General features: G+C 38.5%; 9 pseudogenes; all 9 read left to right on the top strand.

The window, feature by feature from the left end:
• The first annotated feature begins 1683 nt into the window (after positions 1 to 1683).
• On the top strand, positions 1684 to 1802 carry LOC114780671 (uncharacterized; annotated as a pseudogene).
• A 998-nt stretch (positions 1803 to 2800) lies between these two features.
• Positions 2801 to 2919, top strand: LOC114780674 (uncharacterized; annotated as a pseudogene).
• A 5513-nt stretch (positions 2920 to 8432) lies between these two features.
• On the top strand, positions 8433 to 8551 carry LOC114780670 (uncharacterized; annotated as a pseudogene).
• Positions 8552 to 14151: 5600 nt separating this feature from the next.
• Positions 14152 to 14270, top strand: LOC114780678 (uncharacterized; annotated as a pseudogene).
• Positions 14271 to 14429: 159 nt separating this feature from the next.
• Positions 14430 to 14548, top strand: LOC114780677 (uncharacterized; annotated as a pseudogene).
• A 161-nt stretch (positions 14549 to 14709) lies between these two features.
• LOC114780669 (uncharacterized) lies at positions 14710 to 14828 on the top strand (annotated as a pseudogene).
• A 5516-nt stretch (positions 14829 to 20344) lies between these two features.
• On the top strand, positions 20345 to 20463 carry LOC114780676 (uncharacterized; annotated as a pseudogene).
• Positions 20464 to 20622: 159 nt separating this feature from the next.
• On the top strand, positions 20623 to 20741 carry LOC114780675 (uncharacterized; annotated as a pseudogene).
• Positions 20742 to 20902: 161 nt separating this feature from the next.
• Positions 20903 to 21021, top strand: LOC114780672 (uncharacterized; annotated as a pseudogene).
• The last annotated feature ends 2881 nt before the right edge of the window (positions 21022 to 23902 follow it).

The following is a 23902-nucleotide window of genomic DNA, read 5'->3' as shown; positions in this document are numbered from 1 at the left end:
AGCAGAGTTTGTGTACAGAAAAACCAGCTGAAGAATGCCCAATGTTGTCTGATGTCAGAAGCTAAGAAGGCTTGGGCCTGGTTAGTACTTGGATTGGAGACTACCTGGGAATACCAGGTGCTGTAAGCTTTAACTATTGAAAAACTTTTAAAATGAAAGTATTTACATGGCTTTGTTGCTTTTTTTGCCTTTTCTCCATCATAATTTGACAGTAAAGCGGGAGTTTTCACTCTTAGATATGTGTTCAAGCCCCTTTGGTTTAAAGTTCAAGATTTTCAAGCAGAATTTGTGTACGGACAAACTAGCTGAAGAATGCCCAATCTTGTCTGATCTCAGAAGCTAAGAAGGCTTGGGCCTGGTTAGTAGTTGGATGGGAGACTACCGTGGAATACCAGGTGCTGTAAGCTTTAACTATTGAAAAACTTTCAAAATGAAAGTATTTACATGGCTTTGTTGCTTTTTTTGCCTTTTCTCCATCATAATTTGACAGTAAAGCGGGAGTTTTCACTCTTAGGTATGTGTTCAAGCCCCTTTGGTTTAAAGTTCAAGATTTTCAAGCAGATTTTGTGTACGGACAAACCTGCTGAAGAATGCCCAATCTTGTCTGATCTCAGAAGCTAAGAAGGCTTGGGCCCGGTTAGTATTTGGATGGGAGACTACCTGGGAATACCAGGTGCTGTAAGCTTTAACTATTGAAAAACTTTTAAAATGAAAGTATTTACATAGCTTTGTTAGCTTTTTTTGCCTTTTCTCCATCATATTTTGACAGTAAAGCGGGAGTTTTCACACATTATAATGTTTTCAAAGCCCTTTTGGTTTAAAGTTCAAGATTTTCAAGCAGAGTTTGTGTACAGAAAAACCAGCTGAAGAATGCCCAATGTTGTCTGATCTCAGAAGCTAAGAAGGCTTGGGCCTAGTTAGTACTTGGATGGGAGACTACCTGGGAATACCAGGTGCTGTAAGCTTTAACTATTGAAAAACTTTTAAAATGAAAGTATTTACATTGCTTTGTTAGCTTTTTTTGCCTTTTCTCCATCATATTTTGACAGTAAAGCGGGAGTTTTCGCACATTATAATGTTTTCAAAGCCCTTTTGGTTTAAAGTTCAAGATTTTCAAGCAGATTTTTTGTACGGACAAACCAGCTGAGGAATGCCCAATCTTGTCTGATCTCAGAAGCTAAGAAGGCTTGGGCCTGGTTAGTAGTTGGATGGGTGACTACCTGCGAATACCAGGTGCTGTAAGCTTTAACTATTGAAAAACTTTTAAAATGAAAGTATTTACATGGCTTTGTTAGCTTTTTTTGCCCTTTTTCCATCATAATTTGACAGTAAAGCGGGAGTTTTCACTCTTTGATATGTGTTTAAGCCCCTTTGGTTTAAAGTTCAAGATTTTCAAGCAGAGTTTGTGTACGGACAAACCAGCTGAAGAATGCCCAATCTTGTCTGATCTCAGAAGCTAAGAAGGCTTGGGCCCGGTTAGTATTTGGATGGGAGACTACCTGGGAATACCAGGTGCTGTAAGCTTTAACTATTGAAAAACTTTTAAAATGAAAGTATTTACATGGCTTTGTTGCTTTTTTTGCCTTTTCTTCATCATAATTTGACAGTAAAGCGGGAGTTTTCACTCTTAGATATGTGTTCAAGCCCCTTTGGTTTAAAGTTCAAGATTTTCAAGCAGAGTTTGTGTACGGACAAACCAGCTGAAGAATGCCCAATCTTGTCTGATCTCAGAAGCTAAGAAGGCTTGGGCCTGGTTAGTACTTGGATGGGAGACTACCTGGGAGTACCAGGTGCTGTAAGCCTTAACTATTGAAAAACTTTTAAAATGAAAGTATTTACATAGCTTTGTTAGCTTTTTTTGCCTTTTCTCCATCATATTTTGACAGTAAAGCGGGAGTTTTCACACATTATAATGTTTTCAAAGCCCTTTTGGTTTAAAGTTCAAGATTTTCAAGCAGAGTTTGTGTACAGAAAAACCAGCTGAAGAATGCCCAATGTTGTCTGATCTCAGAAGCTAAGAAGGCTTGGGCCTAGTTAGTACTTGGATGGGAGACTACCTGGGAATACCAGGTGCTGTAAGCTTTAACTATTGAAAAACTTTTAAAATGAAAGTATTTACATTGCTTTGTTAGCTTTTTTTGCCTTTTCTCCATCATATTTTGACAGTAAAGCGGGAGTTTTCGCACATTATAATGTTTTCAAAGCCCTTTTGGTTTAAAGTTCAAGATTTTCAAGCAGAGTTTGTGTACAGACAAACCAGCTGAAGAATGCCCAATGTTGTCTGATCTCAGAAGCTAAGAAGGCTTGGGCCTGGTTAGTACTTGGATGGGAGACTACCTGGGAATACCAGGTGCTGTAAGCTTTAACTATTGAAAAACTTTTAAAATGAAAGTATTTACATGGCTATGTTAGCTTTTTTTGCCTTTTCTCCATCATAATTTGACAGTAAAGCGGGAGTTTTCACTCTTTGATATGTGTTCAAGTCCTTTTGGTTTAAAGTTCAAGATTTTCAAGCAGAGTTTGTGTACAGACAAACCAGCTGAAGAATGCCCAATGTTGTCTGATCTCAGAAGCTAAGAAGGCTTGGGCCTGGTTAGTACTTGGATTGGAGACTACCTGGGAATACCAGGTGCTGTAAGCTTTAACTATTGAAAAACTTTTAAAATGAAAGTATTTACATGGCTTTGTTGCTTTTTTTGCCTTTTCTCCATCATAATTTGACAGTAAAGCGGGAGTTTTCACTCTTAGATATGTGTTCAAGCCCCTTTGGTTTAAAGTTCAAGATTTTCAAGCAGAGTTTGTGTACGGACAAACCTGCTGAAGAATGCCCAATCTTGTCTGATCTCAGAAGCTAAGAAGGCTTGGGCCTGGTTAGTACTTGGATGGGAGACTACCTGGGAATGCCAGGTGCTGTAAGCTTTAACTATTGAAAAACTTTTAAAATGAAAGTATTTACATTGCTTTGTTAGCTTTTTTTGCCCTTTTTCCATCATAATTTCACAGTAAAGCGGGAGTTTTCACTCTTTGATATGTGTTTAAGCCCCTTTGGTTTAAAGTTCAAGATTTTCAAGCAGAGTTTGTGTACGGACAAACCAGCTGAAGAATCCCCAATCTTGTCTTATCTCTGAAGCTAAGAAGGCTTGGGCCTGGTTAGTACTTGGATGGGAGACTACCTGGGAATACCAGGTGCTGTAAGCTTTAACTATTGAAAAACTTTTAAAATGAAAGTATTTACATGGCTATGTTAGCTTTTTTTGCCTTTTCTCCATCATAATTTGACAGTAAAGCGGGAGTTTTCACTCTTTGATATGTGTTCAAGTCCTTTTGGTTTAAAGTTCAAGATTTTCAAGCAGAGTTTGTGTACAGACAAACCAGCTGAAGAATGCCCAATGTTGTCTGATCTCAGAAGCTAAGAAGGCTTGGGCCTGGTTAGTACTTGGATGGGAGACTACCTGGGAATACCAGGTGCTGTAAGCTTTAACTATTGAAAAACTTTTAAAATGAAAGTATTTACATGGCTATGTTAGCTTTTTTTGCCTTTTCTCCATCATAATTTGACAGTAAAGCGGGAGTTTTCACTCTTTGATATGTGTTCAAGCCCCTTTGGTTTAAAGTTCAAGATTTTCAAGCAGAGTTTGTGTACGGACAAACCAGCTGAAGAATGGCCAATCTTGTCTGATCTCAGAAGCTAAGAAGGCTTGGGCCTGGTTAGTACTTTGATGGGAGACTACCTGGGAATGCCAGGTGCTGTAAGCTTTAACTATTGAAAACTTTTAAAATGAAAGTATTTACATGGCTTTGTTAGCTTTTTTTGCCCTTTTTCCATCATAATTTGACAGTTTTCACTCTTTGATATGTGTTCAAGACCCTTTGGTTTAAAGTTCAAGATTTTCAAGCAGATTTTTTGTACGGACAAACCAGCTGAGGAATGCCCAATCTTGTCTGATCTCAGAAGCTAAGAAGGCTTGGGCCTGGTTAGTAGTTGGATGGGTGACTACCTGCGAATACCAGGTGCTGTAAGCTTTAACTATTAAAAACTTTTAAAAATAAATTATTTACATGGCTTTGTTACCTTTTTTTGCCTTTTCTCCATCATAATTTGACAGTAAAGCGGGAGTTTTCACTCTTTGATATGTGTTTAAGCCCCTTTGGTTTAAAGTTCAAGATTTTCAAGCAGAGTTTGTGTACGGACAAACCAGCTGAAGAATGCCCAATTTTGTCTTATCTCAGAAGCTAAGAAGGCTTGGGCCTGGTTAGTACTTGGATGGGAGACTACCTGGGAATACCAGGTGCTATAAGCTTTAACTATTGAAAATTTTTTAAAATGAAAGTATTTACATGGCTTTGTTAACTTTTTTGCCTTTTCTCCATCATAATTTGACAGTAAAGCGGGAGTTTTCACTCTTTGATATGTGTTTAAGCCCCTTTGGTTTAAAGTTCAAGATTTTCAAGCAGAGTTTGTGTACGGACAAACCAGCTGAAGAATGCCCAATCTTGTCTTATCTCAGAAGCTAAGAAGGCTTGGGCCTGGTTAGTACTTGGATGGGAGACTACCTGGGAATACCAGGTGCTGTAAGCTTTAACTATTGAAAAACTTTTAAAATGAAAGTATTTACATCACTTTGTTAACTTTTTTTAAAGTAAGTTAAGGGGTATTTTCTTTCTTTGATATGTTTTCCCGCCTTTTTTCTTTTCTTTTTTTTTTTTTTTTTCTTTTCTTTAACTTCTCTTCAGGTTTCTTTGTCTGTGTGTGCTCTACAACGATCATTCACAGGCTTGGAGCTGAATCGATTAGGTGGGGTTTTCCAGCCCTCGGCCTTCCGGTGCTACGCACCCTGATGTCAGTTTAATATCTGATATGTCATATTAAGCGGATTTTTAGAACAGGGAGTCGGCAATAGGGCCTGCTCCATCCGCTCCATTCATCGACCCAGTATTGCATTGCCTCTAGAAGGTGTGCACTTTATTTGTTGTATTGCAAATAAAAGCTTACCACTCCAACTTTTTGCCTTTTCTCCATCATAATTTGACAGTAAAGCGGGAGTTTTCACTCTTTGATATGTGTTTAAGCCCCTTTGGTTTAAAGTTCAAGATTTTCAAGCAGAGTTTGTGTACGGACAAACCAGCTGAAGAATGCCCAATCTTGTCTTATCTCAGAAGCTAAGAAGGCTTGGGCCTGGTTAGTACTTGGATGGGAGACTACCTGGGAATACCAGGTGCTGTAAGCTTTAACTATTGAAAAACTTTTAAAATAAAAGTATTTACATGGCTTTGTTAGCTTTTTTGCCTTTTTTTCAGTCATAATTCGACAGTAAAGCGGGAGTTTTCGCACTTTATAATGTTTTCAAAGCCCTTTTGTTTAAAGTCCAAGATTTTCAAGCAAAGTTTGCTTACAGACATGCCAGCTGAAGATTGCCCAATCTTGTCTGATCTCAGAAGCTAAGAAGGCCTGGGCCTGGTTAGTACTTGGATGGGAGACTACGTAGGAATGCCAGGTGCAGTAAGCTTTAACTATTGAAAACTTTTAAAATGAAAGTATTTACATCACTTTGTTAACTTTTTTTAAAGTAAGTTAAGGGGTATTTTCTTTCTTTGATATGTTTTCCCGCCTTTTTTCTTTTTTTTTTTTTTTTTTTTTTCTTTATTTTCTCTTCAGGTTTCTTTGTCTGTGTGTGCTCTACAACGATCATTCACAGGCTTGGAGCTGAATCGATTAGGTGGGGTTTTCCAGCCCTCGGCCTTCAGGTGCTACGCACCCTGATGTCAGTTTAATATCTGATATGTCATATTAAGCGGATTTTTAGAACAGGGAGTCGGCAATAGGGCCTGCTCCATCCGCTCCATTCATCGACCCAGTATTGCATTGCCTCTAGAAGGTGTGCACTTTATTTGTTGTATTGCAAATAAAAGCTTACCACTCCAACTTTTTGCCTTTTCTCCATCATAATTTGACAGTAAAGCGGGAGTTTTCACTCTTTGATATGTGTTTAAGCCCCTTTGGTTTAAAGTTCAAGATTTTCAAGCAGAGTTTGTGTACGGACAAACCAGCTGAAGAATGCCCAATCTTGTCTTATCTCAGAAGCTAAGAAGGCTTGGGCCTGGTTAGTACTTGGATGGGAGACTACCTGGGAATACCAGGTGCTGTAAGCTTTAACTATTGAAATTTTTTAAAATGAAAGTATTTACATGGCTTTGTTAACTTTTTTGCCTTTTCTCCATCATAATTTGACAGTAAAGCGGGAGTTTTCACTCTTTGATATGTGTTTAAGCCCCTTTGGTTTAAAGTTCAAGATTTTCAAGCAGAGTTTGTGTACGGACAAACCAGCTGAAGAATGCCCAATCTTGTCTTATCTCAGAAGCTAAGAAGGCTTGGGCCTGGTTAGTACTTGGATGGGAGACTACCTGGGAATACCAGGTGCTGTAAGCTTTAACTATTGAAAACTTTTAAAATGAAAGTATTTACATCACTTTGTTAACTTTTTTTAAAGTAAGTTAAGGGGTATTTTCTTTCTTTGATATGTTTTCCCGCCTTTTTTCTTTTTTTTTTTTTTTTTTTTTTCTTTAATTTTCTCTTCAGGTTTCTTTGTCTGTGTGTGCTCTACAACGATCATTCACAGGCTTGGAGCTGAATCGATTAGGTGGGGTTTTCCAGCCCTCGGCCTTCAGGTGCTACGCACCCTGATGTCAGTTTAATATCTGATATGTCATATTAAGCGGATTTTTAGAACAGGGAGTCGGCAATAGGGCCTGCTCCATCCGCTCCATTCATCGACCCAGTATTGCATTGCCTCTAGAAGGTGTGCACTTTATTTGTTGTATTGCAAATAAAAGCTTACCACTCCAACTTTTTGCCTTTTCTCCATCATAATTTGACAGTAAAGCGGGAGTTTTCACTCTTTGATATGTGTTTAAGCCCCTTTGGTTTAAAGTTCAAGATTTTCAAGCAGAGTTTGTGTACGGACAAACCAGCTGAAGAATGCCCAATCTTGTCTTATCTCAGAAGCTAAGAAGGCTTGGGCCTGGTTAGTACTTGGATGGGAGACTACCTGGGAATACCAGGTGCTGTAAGCTTTAACTATTGAAAAACTTTTAAAATAAAAGTATTTACATGGCTTTGTTAACTTTTTTGCCTTTTCTCCATCATAATTTGACAGTAAAGCGGGAGTTTTCACTCTTTGATATGTGTTTAAGCCCCTTTGGTTTAAAGTTCAAGATTTTCAAGCAGAGTTTGTGTACGGACAAACCAGCTGAAGAATGCCCAATCTTGTCTTATCTCAGAAGCTAAGAAGGCTTGGGCCTGGTTAGTACTTGGATGGGAGACTACCTGGGAATACCAGGTGCTGTAAGCTTTAACTATTGAAAAACTTTTAAAATAAAAGTATTTACATGGCTTTGTTAGCTTTTTTGCCTTTTCTCAGTCATAATTTGACAGTAAAGCGGGAGTTTTCGCACTTTATAATGTTTTCAAAGCCCTTTTGTTTAAAGTCCAAGATTTTCAAGCAAAGTTTGCTTACAGACATGCCAGCTGAAGATTGCCCAATCCTGTCTGATCTCAGAAGCTAAGAAGGCCTGGGCCTGGTTAGTACTTGGATGGGAGACTACGTAGGAATGCCAGGTGCAGTAAGCTTTAACTATTGAAAACTTTTAAAATGAAAGTATTTACATCACTTTGTTAACTTTTTTTAAAGTAAGTTAAGGGGTATTTTCTTTCTTTGATATGTTTTCCCGCCTTTTTTCTTTTTTTTTTTTTTTTTTTTCTTTTCTTTAACTTCTCTTCAGGTTTCTTTGTCTGTGTGTGCTCTACAACGATCATTCACAGGCTTGGAGCTGAATCGATTAGGTGGGGTTTTCCAGCCCTCGGCCTTCAGGTGCTACGCACCCTGATGTCAGTTTAATATCTGATATGTCATATTAAGCGGATTTTTAGAACAGGGAGTCGGCAATAGGGCCTGCTCCATCCGCTCCATTCATCGACCCAGTATTGCATTGCCTCTAGAAGGTGTGCACTTTATTTGTTGTATTGCAAATAAAAGCTTACCACTCCAACTTTTTGCCTTTTCTCCATCATAATTTGACAGTAAAGCGGGAGTTTTCACTCTTTGATATGTGTTTAAGCCCCTTTGGTTTAAAGTTCAAGATTTTCAAGCAGAGTTTGTGTACGGACAAACCAGCTGAAGAATGCCCAATCTTGTCTTATCTCAGAAGCTAAGAAGGCTTGGGCCTGGTTAGTACTTGGATGGGAGACTACCTGGGAATACCAGGTGCTATAAGCTTTAACTATTGAAAATTTTTTAAAATGAAAGTATTTACATGGCTTTGTTAACTTTTTTGCCTTTTCTCCATCATAATTTGACAGTAAAGCGGGAGTTTTCACTCTTTGATATGTGTTTAAGCCCCTTTGGTTTAAAGTTCAAGATTTTCAAGCAGAGTTTGTGTACGGACAAACCAGCTGAAGAATGCCCAATCTTGTCTGATCTCAGAAGCTAAGAAGGCTTGGGCCTGGTTAGTACTTGGATGGGAGACTACCTGGGAATACCAGGTGCTGTAAGCTTTAACTATTGAAAACTTTTAAAATGAAAGTATTTACATCACTTTGTTAACTTTTTTTAAAGTAAGTTAAGGGGTATTTTCTTTCTTTGATATGTTTTCCCGCCTTTTTTCTTTTTTTTTTTTTTTTTTTTTTTTTTTTAACTTCTCTTCAGGTTTCTTTGTCTGTGTGTGCTCTACAACGATCATTCACAGGCTTGGAGCTGAATCGATTAGGTGGGGTTTTCCAGCCCTCGGCCTTCAGGTGCTACGCACCCTGATGTCAGTTTAATATCTGATATGTCATATTAAGCGGATTTTTAGAACAGGGAGTCGGCAATAGGGCCTGCTCCATCCGCTCCATTCATCGACCCAGTATTGCATTGCCTCTAGAAGGTGTGCACTTTATTTGTTGTATTGCAAATAAAAGCTTACCACTCCAACTTTTTGCCTTTTCTCCATCATAATTTGACAGTAAAGCGGGAGTTTTCACTCTTTGATATGTGTTTAAGCCCCTTTGGTTTAAAGTTCAAGATTTTCAAGCAGAGTTTGTGTACGGACAAACCAGCTGAAGAATGCCCAATCTTGTCTTATCTCAGAAGCTAAGAAGGCTTGGGCCTGGTTAGTACTTGGATGGGAGACTACCTGGGAATACCAGGTGCTGTAAGCTTTAACTATTGAAAAACTTTTAAAATAAAAGTATTTACATGGCTTTGTTAGCTTTTTTGCCTTTTCTCCATCATAATTTGACAGTAAAGCGGGAGTTTTCACTCTTTGATATGTGTTTAAGCCCCTTTGGTTTAAAGTTCAAGATTTTCAAGCAGAGTTTGTGTACGGACAAACCAGCTGAAGAATGCCCAATCTTGTCTTATCTCAGAAGCTAAGAAGGCTTGGGCCTGGTTAGTACTTGGATGGGAGACTACCTGGGAATACCAGGTGCTGTAAGCTTTAACTATTGAAAAACTTTTAAAATAAAAGTATTTACATGGCTTTGTTAGCTTTTTTGCCTTTTCTCAGTCATAATTTGACAGTAAAGCGGGAGTTTTCGCACTTTATAATGTTTTCAAGCCCTTTGGTTTAAAGTCCAAGATTTTCAAGCAGAGTTTGCTTACAGACATGCCAGCTGAAGATTGCCCAATCTTGTCTGATCTCAGAAGCTAAGAAGGCCTGGGCCTGGTTAGTACTTGGATGGGAGACTACGTAGGAATGCCAGGTGCAGTAAGCTGTAACTATTGAAAACTTTTAAAATGAAAGTATTTACATCACTTTGTTAACTTTTTTTAAAGTAAGTTAAGGGGTATTTTCTTTCTTTGATATGTTTTCCCGCCTTTTTTCTTTTTTTTTTTTTTTTTTTTTTTTTTTTCTTTAACTTCTCTTCAGGTTTCTTTGTCTGTGTGTGCTCTACAACGATCATTCACAGGCTTGGAGCTGAATCGATTAGGTGGGGTTTTCCAGCCCTCGGCCTTCAGGTGCTACGCACCCTGATGTCAGTTTAATATCTGATATGTCATATTAAGCGGATTTTTAGAACAGGGAGTCGGCAATAGGGCCTGCTCCATCCGCTCCATTCATCGACCCAGTATTGCATTGCCTCTAGAAGGTGTGCACTTTATTTGTTGTATTGCAAATAAAAGCTTACCACTCCAACTTTTTGCCTTTTCTCCATCATAATTTGACAGTAAAGCGGGAGTTTTCACTCTTTGATATGTGTTTAAGCCCCTTTGGTTTAAAGTTCAAGATTTTCAAGCAGAGTTTGTGTACGGACAAACCAGCTGAAGAATGCCCAATCTTGTCTTATCTCAGAAGCTAAGAAGGCTTGGGCCTGGTTAGTACTTGGATGGGAGACTACCTGGGAATACCAGGTGCTGTAAGCTTTAACTATTGAAAAACTTTTAAAATAAAAGTATTTACATGGCTTTGTTAACTTTTTTGCCTTTTCTCCATCATAATTTGACAGTAAAGCGGGAGTTTTCACTCTTTGATATGTGTTTAAGCCCCTTTGGTTTAAAGTTCAAGATTTTCAAGCAGAGTTTGTGTACGGACAAACCAGCTGAAGAATGCCCAATCTTGTCTTATCTCAGAAGCTAAGAAGGCCTGGGCCTGGTTAGTACTTGGATGGGAGACTACGTAGGAATGCCAGGTGCAGTAAGCTTTAACTATTGAAAACTTTTAAAATGAAAGTATTTACATCACTTTGTTACCTTTTTTTAAAGTAAGTTAAGGGGTATTTTCTTTCTTTGATATGTTTTCCCGCCTTTTTTCTTTTTTTTTTTTTTTTTTTTTTTTTTTCTTTAACTTCTCTTCAGGTTTCTTTGTCTGTGTGTGCTCTACAACGATCATTCACAGGCTTGGAGCTGAATCGATTAGGTGGGGTTTTCCAGCCCTCGGCCTTCAGGTGCTACGCACCCTGATGTCAGTTTAATATCTGATATGTCATATTAAGCGGATTTTTAGAACAGGGAGTCGGCAATAGGGCCTGCTCCATCCGCTCCATTCATCGACCCAGTATTGCATTGCCTCTAGAAGGTGTGCACTTTATTTGTTGTATTGCAAATAAAAGCTTACCACTCCAACTTTTTGCCTTTTCTCCATCATAATTTGACAGTAAAGCGGGAGTTTTCACTCTTTGATATGTGTTTAAGCCCCTTTGGTTTAAAGTTCAAGATTTTCAAGCAGAGTTTGTGTACGGACAAACCAGCTGAAGAATGCCCAATCTTGTCTTATCTCAGAAGCTAAGAAGGCTTGGGCCTGGTTAGTACTTGGATGGGAGACTACCTGGGAATACCAGGTGCTGTAAGCTTTAACTATTGAAAAACTTTTAAAATAAAAGTATTTACATGGCTTTGTTAGCTTTTTTGCCTTTTCTCCATCATAATTTGACAGTAAAGCGGGAGTTTTCACTCTTTGATATGTGTTTAAGCCCCTTTGGTTTAAAGTTCAAGATTTTCAAGCAGAGTTTGTGTACGGACAAACCAGCTGAAGAATGCCCAATCTTGTCTTATCTCAGAAGCTAAGAAGGCTTGGGCCTGGTTAGTACTTGGATGGGAGACTACCTGGGAATACCAGGTGCTGTAAGCTTTAACTATTGAAAAACTTTTAAAATAAAAGTATTTACATGGCTTTGTTAGCTTTTTTGCCTTTTCTCCAGTCATAATTTGACAGTAAAGCGGGAGTTTTCACTCTTGATATGTTTTCAAAGCCCTTTGGTTTAAAGTCCAAGATTTTCAAGCAGAGTTTGCGTACAGACATACCAGCTGAAGAATTGCCCAATCTTGTCTGATCTCAGAAGCTAAGAAGGCCTGGGCCTGGTTAGTACTTGGATGGGAGACTACGTAGGAATGCCAGGTGCAGTAAGCTGTAACTATTGAAAACTTTTAAAATGAAAGTATTTACATCACTTTGTTACCTTTTTTTAAAGTAAGTTAAGGGGTATTTTCTTTCTTTGATATGTTTTCCCGCCTTTTTTCTTTTTTTTTTTTTTTTTTTTTTTTTTTTTTAACTTCTCTTCAGGTTTCTTTGTCTGTGTGTGCTCTACAACGATCATTCACAGGCTTGGAGCTGAATCGATTAGGTGGGGTTTTCCAGCCCTCGGCCTTCAGGTGCTACGCACCCTGATGTCAGTTTAATATCTGATATGTCATATTAAGCGGATTTTTAGAACAGGGAGTCGGCAATAGGGCCTGCTCCATCCGCTCCATTCATCGACCCAGTATTGCATTGCCTCTAGAAGGTGTGCACTTTATTTGTTGTATTGCAAATAAAAGCTTACCACTCCAACTTTTTGCCTTTTCTCCATCATAATTTGACAGTAAAGCGGGAGTTTTCACTCTTTGATATGTGTTTAAGCCCCTTTGGTTTAAAGTTCAAGATTTTCAAGCAGAGTTTGTGTACGGACAAACCAGCTGAAGAATGCCCAATCTTGTCTTATCTCAGAAGCTAAGAAGGCTTGGGCCTGGTTAGTACTTGGATGGGAGACTACCTGGGAATACCAGGTGCTGTAAGCTTTAACTATTGAAAAACTTTTAAAATAAAAGTATTTACATGGCTTTGTTAGCTTTTTTGCCTTTTCTCCATCATAATTTGACAGTAAAGCGGGAGTTTTCACTCTTTGATATGTGTTTAAGCCCCTTTGGTTTAAAGTTCAAGATTTTCAAGCAGAGTTTGTGTACGGACAAACCAGCTGAAGAATGCCCAATCTTGTCTTATCTCAGAAGCTAAGAAGGCTTGGGCCTGGTTAGTACTTGGATGGGAGACTACCTGGGAATACCAGGTGCTGTAAGCTTTAACTATTGAAAAACTTTTAAAATAAAAGTATTTACATGGCTTTGTTAGCTTTTTTGCCTTTTCTCAGTCATAATTTGACAGTAAAGCGGGAGTTTTCGCACTTTATAATGTTTTCAAAGCCCTTTTGTTTAAAGTCCAAGATTTTCAAGCAAAGTTTGCTTACAGACATGCCAGCTGAAGATTGCCCAATCTTGTCTGATCTCAGAAGCTAAGAAGGCCTGGGCCTGGTTAGTACTTGGATGGGAGACTACGTAGGAATGCCAGGTGCAGTAAGCTTTAACTATTGAAAACTTTTAAAATGAAAGTATTTACATCACTTTGTTAACTTTTTTTAAAGTAAGTTAAGGGGTATTTTCTTTCTTTGATATGTTTTCCCGCCTTTTTTTTTTTTTTTTTTTTTTTTTCTTTAACTTCTCTTCAGGTTTCTTTGTCTGTGTGTGCTCTACAACGATCATTCACAGGCTTGGAGCTGAATCGATTAGGTGGGGTTTTCCAGCCCTCGGCCTTCAGGTGCTACGCACCCTGATGTCAGTTTAATATCTGATATGTCATATTAAGCGGATTTTTAGAACAGGGAGTCGGCAATAGGGCCTGCTCCAACCGCTCCATTCATCGACCCAGTATTGCAAGGTGTGCACTTTATTTGTTGTATTGCAAATAAAAGCTTACCACTCCAACTTTTTGCCTTTTCTACATCATAATTTGACAGTAAAGCGGGAGTTTTCACTCTTTGATATGTGTTTAAGCCCCTTTGGTTTAAAGTTCAAGATTTTCAAGCAGAGTTTGTGTACGGACAAACCAGCTGAAGAATGCCCAATCTTGTCTTATCTCAGAAGCTAAGAAGGCTTGGGCCTGGTTAGTAATTGGATGGGAGACTACCTGGGAATGCCAGGTGCTGTAAGCTTTAACTATTGAAAAACTTTTAAAATGAAAGTATTTACATGGCTTTGTTAGCTTTTTTGCCTTTTCTCCATCATAATTTGACAGTAAAGCGGGAGTTTTCACTCTTTGATATGTGTTTAAGCCCCTTTGGTTTAAAGTTCAAGATTATCAAGCAGAGTTTGTGTACGGACAAACCAGCTGAAGAATGCCCAATCTTGTCTTATCTCAGAAGCTAAGAAGGCTTGGGCCTGGTTAGTACTTGGATGGGAGACTACCTGGGAATACCAGGTGCTGTAAGCTTTAACTATTGAAAAACTTTTAAAATGAAAGTATTTACATGGCTTTGTTAGCTTTTTTGCCTTTTCTCCATCATAATTTGACAGTAAAGCGGGAGTTTTCACTCTTTGATATGTGTTTAAGCCCCTTTGGTTTAAAGTTCAAGATTTTCAAGCAGAGTTTGTGTACGGACAAACCAGCTGAAGAATGCCCAATCTTGTCTGATCTCAGAAGCTAAGAAGGCTTGGGCCTGGTTAGTACTTGGATGGGAGACTACCTGGGAATACCAGGTGCTGTAAGCTTTAACTATTGAAAAACTTTTAAAATAAAAGTATTTACATGGCTTTGTTAACTTTTTTGCCTTTTCTCCATCATAATTTGACAGTAAAGCGGGAGTTTTCACTCTTTGATATGTGTTCAAGCCCCTTTGGTTTAAAGTTCAAGATTTTCAAGGAGAGTTTGTGTACGGACAAACCAGCTGAAGAATGCCCAATCTTGTCTGATCTCAGAAGCTAAGAAGGCTTGGGCCTGGTTAGTACTTGGATGGGAGACTACCTGGGAATACCAGGTGCTGTAAGCTTTAACTATTGAAAAACTTTTAAAATGAAAGTATTTACATGGCTTTGTTAGCTTTTTTTTGCCTTGTCTCCATCATAATTTGACAGTAAAGTGGGAGTTTTCACTCTTTGATATGTGTTCAAGCCCCTTTGGTTTAAAGTTCAAGATTTTCAAGGAGAGTTTGTTTACGGACAAACCAGCTGAAGAATGCCCAATCTTGTCTGATCTCAGAAGCTAAGAAGGCTTGGGCCTGGTTAGTACTTGGATGGGAGACTACCTGGGAATGCCAGGTGCTGTAAGCTTTAACTATTGAAAAACTTTTAAAATGAAAGTATTTACATGGCTTTGTTAGCTTTTTTGCCTTTTCTCCATCATAATTTGACAGTAAAGCGGGAGTTTTCACTCTTTGATATGTGTTTAAGCCCCTTTGGTTTAAAGTTCAAGATTTTCAAGCAGAGTTTGTGTACGGACAAACCAGCTGAAGAATGCCCAATCTTGTCTTATCTCAGAAGCTAAGAAGGCTTGGGCCTGGTTAGTACTTGGATGGGAGACTACCTGGGAATACCAGGTGCTGTAAGCTTTAACTATTGAAAAACTTTTAAAATAAAAGTATTTACATGGCTTTGTTAGCTTTTTTTTGCCTTTTCTCAGTCATAATTTGACAGTAAAGCGGGAGTTTTCGCACTTTATAATGTTTTCAAAGCCCTTTTGTTTAAAGTCCAAGATTTTCAAGCAAAGTTTGCTTACAGACATGCCAGCTGAAGATTGCCCAATCTTGTCTGATCTCAGAAGCTAAGAAGGCTTGGGCCTGGTTAGTACTTGGATGGGAGACTACATAGGAATGCCAGGTGCAGTAAGCTTTAACTATTGAAAACTTTTAAAATGAAAGTATTTACATCACTTTGTTAACTTTTTTTAAAGTAAGTTAAGGGGTATTTTCTTTCTTTGATATGTTTTCCCGCCTTTTTTCTTTTTTTTTTTTTTTTTTTTTTTTCTTTAACTTCTCTTCAGGTTTCTTTGTCTGTGTGTGCTCTACAACGATCATTCACAGGCTTGGAGCTGAATCGATTAGGTGGGGTTTTCCAGCCCTCGGCCTTCAGGTGCTACGCACCCTGATGTCAGTTTAATATCTGATATGTCATATTAAGCGGATTTTTAGAACAGGGAGTCGGCAATAGGGCCTGCTCCATCCGCTCCATTCATCGACCCAGTATTGCATTGCCTCTAGAAGGTGTGCACTTTATTTGTTGTATTGCAAATAAAAGCTTACCACTCCAACTTTTTGCCTTTTCTCCATCATAATTTGACAGTAAAGCGGAAGTTTTCACTCTTTGATATGTGTTTAAGCCCCTTTAGTTTAAAGTTCAAGATTTTCAAGCAGAGTTTGTGTACGGACAAACCAGCTGAAGAATGCCCAATCTTGTCTTATCTCAGAAGCTAAGAAGGCTTGGGCCTGGTTAGTACTTGGATGGGAGACTACCTGGGAATACCAGGTGCTGTAAGCTTTAACTATTGAAAATTTTTTAAATGAAAGTATTTACATGGCTTTGTTAACTTTTTTGCCTTTTCTCCATCATAATTTGACAGTAAAGCGGGAGTTTTCACTCTTTGATATGTGTTTAAGCCCCTTTGGTTTAAAGTTCAAGATTTTCAAGCAGAGTTTGTGTACGGACAAACCAGCTGAAGAATGCCCAATCTTGTCTTATCTCAGAAGCTAAGAAGGCTTGGGCCTGGTTAGTACTTGGATGGGAGACTACCTGGGAATACCAGGTGCTGTAAGCTTTAACTATTGAAAAACTTTTAAAATAAAAGTATTTACATGGCTTTGTTAGCTTTTTTGCCTTTTCTCAGTCATAATTTGACAGTAAAGCGGGAGTTTTCGCACTTTATAATGTTTTCAAAGCCCTTTTGTTTAAAGTCCAAGATTTTCAAGCAAAGTTTGCTTACAGACATGCCAGCTGAAGATTGCCCAATCTTGTCTGATCTCAGAAGCTAAGAAGGCCTGGGCCTGGTTAGTACTTGGATGGGAGACTACGTAGGAATGCCAGGTGCAGTAAGCTTTAACTATTGAAAACTTTTAAAATGAAAGTATTTACATCACTTTGTTAACTTTTTTTAAAGTAAGTTAAGGGGTATTTTCTTTCTTTGATATGTTTTCCCGCCTTTTTTCTTTTTTTTTTTTTTTTTTTTTTTCTTTTCTTTAACTTCTCTTCAGGTTTCTTTGTCTGTGTGTGCTCTACAACGATCATTCACAGGCTTGGAGCTGAATCGATTAGGTGGGGTTTTCCAGCCCTCGGCCTTCAGGTGCTACGCACCCTGATGTCAGTTTAATATCTGATATGTCATATTAAGCGGATTTTTAGAACAGGGAGTCGGCAATAGGGCCTGCTCCATCCGCTCCATTCATCGACCCAGTATTGCAAGGTGTGCACTTTATTTGTTGTATTGCAAATAAAAGCTTACCACTCCAACTTTTTGCCTTTTCTCCATCATAATTTGACAGTAAAGCGGGAGTTTTCACTCTTTGATATGTGTTTAAGCCCCTTTGGTTTAAAGTTCAAGATTTTCAAGCAGAGTTTGTGTACGGACAAACCAGCTGAAGAATGCCCAATCTTGTCTTATCTCAGAAGCTAAGAAGGCTTGGGCCTGGTTAGTACTTGGATGGGAGACTACCTGGGAATGCCAGGTGCTGTAAGCTTTAACTATTGAAAAACTTTTAAAATGAAAGTATTTACATGGCTTTGTTAGCTTTTTTGCCTTTTCTCCATCATAATTTGACAGTAAAGCGGGAGTTTTCACTCTTTGATATGTGTTTAAGCCCCTTTGGTTTAAAGTTCAAGATTTATCAAGCAGAGTTTGTGTACGGACAAACCAGCTGAAGAATGCCCAATCTTGTCTTATCTCAGAAGCTAAGAAGGCTTGGGCCTGGTTAGTACTTGGATGGGAGACTACCTGGGAATACCAGGTGCTGTAAGCTTTAACTATTGAAAAACTTTTAAAATGAAAGTATTTACATGGCTTTGTTAGCTTTTTTGCCTTTTCTCCATCATAATTTGACAGTAAAGCGGGAGTTTTCACTCTTTGATATGTGTTTAAGCCCCTTTGGTTTAAAGTTCAAGATTTTCAAGCAGAGTTTGTGTACGGACAAACCAGCTGAAGAATGCCCAATCTTGTCTTATCTCAGAAGCTAAGAAGGCTTGGGCCTGGTTAGTACTTGGATGGGAGACTACCTGGGAATACCAGGTGCTGTAAGCTTTAACTATTGAAAAACTTTTAAAATAAAAGTATTTACATGGCTTTGTTAGCTTTTTTTGCCTTTTCTCAGTCATAATTTGACAGTAAAGCGGGAGTTTTCGCACTTTATAATGTTTTCAAAGCCCTTTTGTTTAAAGTCCAAGATTTTCAAGCAAAGTTTGCTTACAGACATGCCAGCTGAAGATTGCCCAATCTTGTCTGATCTCAGAAGCTAAGAAGGCTTGGGCCTGGTTAGTACTTGGATGGGAGACTACATAGGAATGCCAGGTGCAGTAAGCTTTAACTATTGAAAACTTTTAAAATGAAAGTATTTACATCACTTTGTTAACTTTTTTTAAAGTAAGTTAAGGGGTATTTTCTTTCTTTGATATGTTTTCCCGCCTTTTTTCTTTTTTTTTTTTTTTTTTTTTTTCTTTAACTTCTCTTCAGGTTTCTTTGTCTGTGTGTGCTCTACAACGATCATTCACAGGCTTGGAGCTGAATCGATTAGGTGGGGTTTTCCAGCCCTCGGCCTTCAGGTGCTACGCACCCTGATGTCAGTTTAATATCTGATATGTCATATTAAGCGGATTTTTAGAACAGGGAGTCGGCAATAGGGCCTGCTCCATCCGCTCCATTCATCGACCCAGTATTGCATTGCCTCTAGAAGGTGTGCACTTTATTTGTTGTATTGCAAATAAAAGCTTACCACTCCAACTTTTTGCCTTTTCTCCATCATAATTTGACAGTAAAGCGGAAGTTTTCACTCTTTGATATGTGTTTAAGCCCCTTTGGTTTAAAGTTCAAGATTTTCAAGCAGAGTTTGTGTACGGACAAACCAGCTGAAGAATGCCCAATCTTGTCTTATCTCAGAAGCTAAGAAGGCTTGGGCCTGGTTAGTACTTGGATGGGAGACTACCTGGGAATACCAGGTGCTGTAAGCTTTAACTATTGAAAACTTTTTAAAATGAAAGTATTTACATGGCTTTGTTAACTTTTTTGCCTTTTCTCCATCATAATTTGACAGTAAAGCGGGAGTTTTCACTCTTTGATATGTGTTTAAGCCCCTTTGGTTTAAAGTTCAAGATTTTCAAGCAGAGTTTGTGTACGGACAAACCAGCTGAAGAATGCCCAATCTTGTCTTATCTCAGAAGCTAAGAAGGCTTGGGCCTGGTTAGTACTTGGATGGGAGACTACCTGGGAATACCAGGTGCTGTAAGCTTTAACTATTGAAAAACTTTTAAAATAAAAGTATTTACATGGCTTTGTTAGCTTTTTTGCCTTTTCTCAGTCATAATTTGACAGTAAAGCGGGAGTTTTCGCACTTTATAATGTTTTCAAAGCCCTTTTGTTTAAAGTCCAAGATTTTCAAGCAGAGTTTGCTTACAGACATGCCAGCTGAAGATTGCCCAATCTTGTCTGATCTCAGAAGCTAAGAAGGCCTGGGCCTGGTTAGTACTTGGATGGGAGACTACGTAGGAATGCCAGGTGCAGTAAGCTTTAACTATTGAAAACTTTTAAAATGAAAGTATTTACATCACTTTGTTAACTTTTTTTAAAGTAAGTTAAGGGGTATTTTCTTTCTTTGATATGTTTTCCCGCCTTTTTTCTTTTTTTTTTTTTTTTTTTTTCTTTTCTTTAACTTCTCTTCAGGTTTCTTTGTCTGTGTGTGCTCTACAACGATCATTCACAGGCTTGGAGCTGAATCGATTAGGTGGGGTTTTCCAGCCCTCGGCCTTCAGGTGCTACGCACCCTGATGTCAGTTTAATATCTGATATGTCATATTAAGCGGATTTTTAGAACAGGGAGTCGGCAATAGGGCCTGCTCCAATCCGCTCCATTCATCGACCCAGTATTGCATGCCTCTAGAAGGTGTGCACTTTATTTGTTGTATTGCAAATAAAAGCTTACCACTCCAACTTTTTGCCTTTTCTCCATCATAATTTGACAGTAAAGCGGGAGTTTTCACTCTTTGATATGTGTTTAAGCCCCTTTGGTTTAAAGTTCAAGATTTTCAAGCAGAGTTTGTGTACGGACAAACCAGCTGAAGAATGCCCAATCTTGTCTTATCTCAGAAGCTAAGAAGGCTTGGGCCTGGTTAGTACTTGGATGGGAGACTACCTGGGAATGCCAGGTGCTGTAAGCTTTAACTATTGAAAAACTTTTAAAATGAAAGTATTTACATGGCTTTGTTAGCTTTTTTGCCTTTTCTCCATCATAATTTGACAGTAAAGCGGGAGTTTTCACTCTTTGATATGTGTTTAAGCCCCTTTGGTTTAAAGTTCAAGATTATCAAGCAGAGTTTGTGTACGGACAAACCAGCTGAAGAATGCCCAATCTTGTCTTATCTCAGAAGCTAAGAAGGCTTGGGCCTGGTTAGTACTTGGATGGGAGACTACCTGGGAATACCAGGTGCTGTAAGCTTTAACTATTGAAAAACTTTTAAAATGAAAGTATTTACATGGCTTTGTTAGCTTTTTTGCCTTTTCTCCATCATAATTTGACAGTAAAGCGGGAGTTTTCACTCTTTGATATGTGTTTAAGCCCCTTTGGTTTAAAGTTCAAGATTTTCAAGCAGAGTTTGTGTACGGACAAACCAGCTGAAGAATGCCCAATCTTGTCTGATCTCAGAAGCTAAGAAGGCTTGGGCCTGGTTAGTACTTGGATGGGAGACTACCTGGGAATACCAGGTGCTGTAAGCTTTAACTATTGAAAAACTTTTAAAATAAAAGTATTTACATGGCTTTGTTAACTTTTTTGCCTTTTCTCCATCATAATTTGACAGTAAAGCGGGAGTTTTCACTCTTTGATATGTGTTCAAGCCCCTTTGGTTTAAAGTTCAAGATTTTCAAGGAGAGTTTGTGTACGGACAAACCAGCTGAAGAATGCCCAATCTTGTCTGATCTCAGAAGCTAAGAAGGCTTGGGCCTGGTTAGTACTTGGATGGGAGACTACCTGGGAATACCAGGTGCTGTAAGCTTTAACTATTGAAAAACTTTTAAAATGAAAGTATTTACATGGCTTTGTTAGCTTTTTTTTGCCTTTTCTCCATCATAATTTGACAGTAAAGTGGGAGTTTTCACTCTTTGATATGTGTTCAAGCCCCTTTGGTTTAAAGTTCAAGATTTTCAAGCAGAGTTTGTGTACGGACAAACCAGCTGAAGAATGCCCAATCTTGTCTGATCTCAGAAGCTAAGAAGGCTTGGGCCTGGTTAGTACTTGGATGGGAGACTACCTGGGAATGCCAGGTGCTGTAAGCTTTAACTATTGAAAAACTTTTAAAATGAAAGTATTTACATGGCTTTGTTAGCTTTTTTGCCTTTTCTCCATCATAATTTGACAGTAAAGCGGGAGTTTTCACTCTTTGATATGTGTTTAAGCCCCTTTGGTTTAAAGTTCAAGATTTTCAAGCAGAGTTTGTGTACGGACAAACCAGCTGAAGAATGCCCAATCTTGTCTTATCTCAGAAGCTAAGAAGGCTTGGGCCTGGTTAGTACTTGGATGGGAGACTACCTGGGAATACCAGGTGCTGTAAGCTTTAACTATTGAAAAACTTTTAAAATAAAAGTATTTACATGGCTTTGTTAGCTTTTTTTGCCTTTTCTCAGTCATAATTTGACAGTAAAGCGGGAGTTTTCGCACTTTATAATGTTTTCAAAGCCCTTTTGTTTAAAGTCCAAGATTTTCAAGCAGAGTTTGCTTACAGACATGCCAGCTGAAGATTGCCCAATCTTGTCTGATCTCAGAAGCTAAGAAGGCTTGGGCCTGGTTAGTACTTGGATGGGAGACTACATAGGAATGCCAGGTGCAGTAAGCTTTAACTATTGAAAACTTTTAAAATGAAAGTATTTACATCACTTTGTTAACTTTTTTTAAAGTAAGTTAAGGGGTATTTTCTTTCTTTGATATGTTTTCCCGCCTTTTTTCTTTTTTTTTTTTTTTTTTCTTTAACTTCTCTTCAGGTTTCTTTGTCTGTGTGTGCTCTACAACGATCATTCACAGGCTTGGAGCTGAATCGATTAGGTGGGGTTTTCCAGCCCTCGGCCTTCAGGTGCTACGCACCCTGATGTCAGTTTAATATCTGATATGTCATATTAAGCGGATTTTTAGAACAGGGAGTCGGCAATAGGGCCTGCTCCATCCGCTCCATTCATCGACCCAGTATTGCATTGCCTCTAGAAGGTGTGCACTTTATTTGTTGTATTGCAAATAAAAGCTTACCACTCCAACTTTTTGCCTTTTCTCCATCATAATTTGACAGTAAAGCGGAAGTTTTCACTCTTTGATATGTGTTTAAGCCCCTTTGGTTTAAAGTTCAAGATTTTCAAGCAGAGTTTGTGTACGGACAAACCAGCTGAAGAATGCCCAATCTTGTCTTATCTCAGAAGCTAAGAAGGCTTGGGCCTGGTTAGTACTTGGATGGGAGACTACCTGGGAATACCAGGTGCTGTAAGCTTTAACTATTGAAAATTTTTTAAAATGAAAGTATTTACATGGCTTTGTTAACTTTTTTGCCTTTTCTCCATCATAATTTGACAGTAAAGCGGGAGTTTTCACTCTTTGATATGTGTTTAAGCCCCTTTGGTTTAAAGTTCAAGATTTTCAAGCAGAGTTTGTGTACGGACAAACCAGCTGAAGAATGCCCAATCTTGTCTTATCTCAGAAGCTAAGAAGGCTTGGGCCTGGTTAGTACTTGGATGGGAGACTACCTGGGAATACCAGGTGCTGTAAGCTTTAACTATTGAAAAACTTTTAAAATAAAAGTATTTACATGGCTTTGTTAGCTTTTTTGCCTTTTCTCAGTCATAATTTGACAGTAAAGCGGGAGTTTTCGCACTTTATAATGTTTTCAAAGCCCTTTTGTTTAAAGTCCAAGATTTTCAAGCAGAGTTTGCTTACAGACATGCCAGCTGAAGATTGCCCAATCTTGTCTGATCTCAGAAGCTAAGAAGGCCTGGGCCTGGTTAGTACTTGGATGGGAGACTACGTAGGAATGCCAGGTGCAGTAAGCTTTAACTATTGAAAACTTTTAAAATGAAAGTATTTACATCACTTTGTTAACTTTTTTAAAGTAAGTTAAGGGGTATTTTCTTTCTTTGATATGTTTTCCCGCCTTTTTTCTTTTTTTTTTTTTTTTTTTTTTCTTTTCTTTAACTTCTCTTCAGGTTTCTTTGTCTGTGTGTGCTCTACAACGATCATTCACAGGCTTGGAGCTGAATCGATTAGGTGGGGTTTTCCAGCCCTCGGCCTTTAGGTGCTACGCACCCTGATGTCAGTTTAATATCTGATATGTCATATTAAGTGGATTTTTAGAACAGGGAGTCGGCAATAGGGCCTGCTCTATCCGCTCCATTCATCGACCCAGTATTGCAAGGTGTGCACTTTATTTGTTGTATTGCAAATAAAAGCTTACCACTCCAACTTTTTGCCTTTTCTCCATCATAATTTGACAGTAAAGCGGGAGTTTTCACTCTTTGATATGTGTTTAAGCCCCTTTGGTTTAAAGTTCAAGATTTTCAAGCAGAGTTTGTGTACGGACAAACCAGCTGAAGAATGCCCAATCTTGTCTTATCTCAGAAGCTAAGAAGGCTTGGGCCTGGTTAGTACTTGGATGGGAGACTACCTGGGAATACCAGGTGCTGTAAGCTTTAACTATTGAAAAACTTTTAAAATAAAAGTATTTACATGGCTTTGTTAACTTTTTTGCCTTTTCTCCATCATAATTTGACAGTAAAGCGGGGAGTTTTCACTCTTTGATATGTGTTCAAGCCCCTTTGGTTTAAAGTTCAAGATTTTCAAGCAGAGTTGTGTCGGACCAAACCAGCTGAAGAATATGCCCAATCTTGTCTTTCTCAGAAGCTAAGAAGGCTTGGGCCTGGTTAGTACTTGATGGGAGACTACCTGGGAATACCAGGTTGACCTTGAAGCTTCTAACTATTGAATAAACTTTAAAATGAAACGTATTTTACATGGCTTTTTGTTAGCTTTTTTTTGCCTTTTACGTTCCATATACATTTGACAGTTTTAAAGCTGGGAGTTTTCCCACTCTTTGATATGTTTTCATAAGCCGCTTTGGTTTCAAAGTTTCCCCAAGATTTTCAAGCAGAGTTTGTGTACGGACAAACCAAGCTGAAGAATGCC

This window comes from Denticeps clupeoides, unplaced genomic scaffold (genome assembly GCF_900700375.1).
Source record: "Denticeps clupeoides unplaced genomic scaffold, fDenClu1.1, whole genome shotgun sequence".
Taxonomy (NCBI): Eukaryota; Metazoa; Chordata; class Actinopteri; order Clupeiformes; family Denticipitidae; genus Denticeps; species Denticeps clupeoides.
Note: the sequence above shows the minus strand (reverse complement) of the source record. Positions and strands in the feature narration are given on the sequence as shown.